Source organism: Alligator sinensis, unplaced genomic scaffold, assembly GCF_000455745.1.
Source record: "Alligator sinensis unplaced genomic scaffold, ASM45574v1 scaffold67_1, whole genome shotgun sequence".
Lineage (NCBI taxonomy): Eukaryota > Metazoa > Chordata > Crocodylia > Alligatoridae > Alligator > Alligator sinensis.
Window position 1 is genome coordinate 477,297 of NW_005842111.1, and position 2,312 is coordinate 479,608.

The 2,312-nt window shown below is 55.0% G+C and overlaps 1 protein-coding gene across 3 annotated transcripts in view; it reads right to left on the minus strand.

The window, feature by feature from the left end:
- Positions 1–2,312, minus strand: part of TFPI (tissue factor pathway inhibitor) — a 78,133-nt gene that overhangs the window by 44,752 nt on the left and 31,069 nt on the right. The window lies entirely within an intron of this gene.

Here is a 2,312-nt window from a genome sequence, read left to right on the forward strand (position 1 = left end):
GGTGCTGGTGCTGGGAGTGCTGGCACGGGAAAGTGGATCCCCCTCTTCCACATCCCCTCGCCTCTGCACTTCGGCCTCCCTGACTTTGTTCACCAGCACCTGCATCCAGTGATTCAGGGTTTTGGGGCTGCCAGTGCACATTCTCCCCTTCACCCTCGGGTCTCACATGCCCGTCATCATGTGGACCATACTGGACCATAAGGGATCCAGCCGTCTCCTGATGCCCTCCTTCAGCTGCCTCACCAGTGCCTGCACATCTGGTGACAGCGGCCTGCCCCAACCAGTAACATTGATCCCCTGGAACTTCTCCATTTGGTTCTCCAGTTCCCTCACTAGGGGGATCACCTGGCTGAGGAGGGCATCACCAGTGCTAAGGGTCTCAGTGGCCTCGAGGAAGGCCTTGAGGACCACCAAAATCTGGGAGATGGTACTCCACTCGGCTCTGTTCAGGGGGCCGCTGATCCCAATCTGTCCAAGCAAGGCCATCTCATGGAGGGCCTTCTGTTGTTCCACCAGCCTCTCGAGCATCAGGTATGTGGAGTTCCACCGAGTCTCCACATCCTGCATGATTTTGTGCTGTGGGATGCTCAGCTCTGCCCATTTCTCCTACAGCATCTTGCCTCCCTTGATGCTGCGGTGGAAGTAGCCCGCCACCTTCCTGCATTTCAAAATCAGCTGTCATGTAGCAGTACTGGTGGTGGTGCCATCACTGACAGCTCTGTCCCCCTCCAAGGCATCCCTCACTATTAGGTGCAGCCTGTGTGCCACATAGCGGATGCCAACAAAGTTGGTATCACAGACAGCCTTCACCATATTGGCCCTGTTGTTGATGACCATGAACCCACAGGTGAGCTTGGCCTGCCCAACGTGCCATCCCGGCACCATGCAGTTCATGGCCTCCGTGATCTCCCTTGCTGTGTGGAACTCATCCAGTACCTCGGCTTGCAGTAGAGCCCACTGATGGCCTGACTGATTGCACCAGTGCCCTGTGAGGGAGAGGTAGGAGTGATCACCACCTCAGCTGCTCCAGATGTTGGAGGTGAAGTGAAGGCTACCTGCGGCCCTGCCTTGTGCAGTTCCTCCCTCAAGTACTCCCTGCATGCCTCATACGGGGAGGGCACCACCATCCTGCTAAAGGTGCTGCATGTGGGCACTTTGTAAAATGGGGCCAGAAGTGCTATGAACTGCCTGAACCCTGGCCACTCAACTAGGGAGAAGGGCCGGCTATCCAGAGCAAGCATCTCCCCAATGCTCTGGGTGATCTTGCTTACCTTGGGAATATGTCTTGCTTTCTGTCCACCTTTACCCCACTGGTCCAGGGTGTTCTGCCTTTGCTTTGGGGGGTAGGAGGCTTTGGAGTGAGGGGGGGGGACTTCCCTTTCGGCACACTTGCACTGGTGCCAGGCTGAGCAGGAAGAAGGACAAGGGGGTGCTGCCTTCTCAGATGCAGCAGCATTGTCGTGGTGGAAAAGTGCCTCACATCCTTGCCACAGCTCATGTGCCTTCAGCAGTGCTGGCAGATGGCAAATCTGGGATCATCTGCCAACTCAAAAGGATCCCACAGTACACTACTCCCCCACTTATGGCTTGAGGGTGAGGATACTGCCTTATCCCATTCCTCAGCAGGCTGAGACTCAATAGCAGGAGGAGCTGCCTAAGCTGAGACACTTGCCTCCACAACCTCAGCCTCCTCCAAGGTGCTGCTTTCTAAAGGAGACCTGGGTCTAGGGGAAATTTGAGGGATGTGGAGCACAAACTCTGATTCCCCCTCAGTCCCCAGAATTGCTTGAGCCAGCGCGCTCAGCATCCCTGGTTCCAGCTCCAGCTCCTCCTCTGGCAGTGGGAGGCTCATGCTGAGAGATGAAATTGGGGTGGAGGAGACAGTGATTCCACTGCTGGTGCCTACTTCTGGACTGAGCAGAGGTGGTGCAGGTGCAGGGACATCAGGTGCAGACACTGCTTCCACCTCCTTGCTTCCACTGGCAGCACTGGTGTCATGGCTTCTTGGGAAGAGAATGTGTCTTTGTTTGGGCAGGGGGGGTGGGGGGCAGCTTGCAGCTCTAGCTCTCCCCCTACCTCCTCTCCCTCCCCCGCCAGAAGACCCGGCACCTGCTTTTCCAGCACGCTTCATATTGATCTTTCCTGTGCTGCAAAAGGTCTGTGTGTGTGTGTCAATCCTTTTGTATTTTGTGTTTTATTCTGTCTTTTGCGTCCATGCACTGGACTTTTTTTTTATTGTTTGCTTCAGAGTTATGTAAAAATTGTGTGCTGTCTGTCTTCTTCTCCTATGAATATCTGATTTTTCTTCTTTA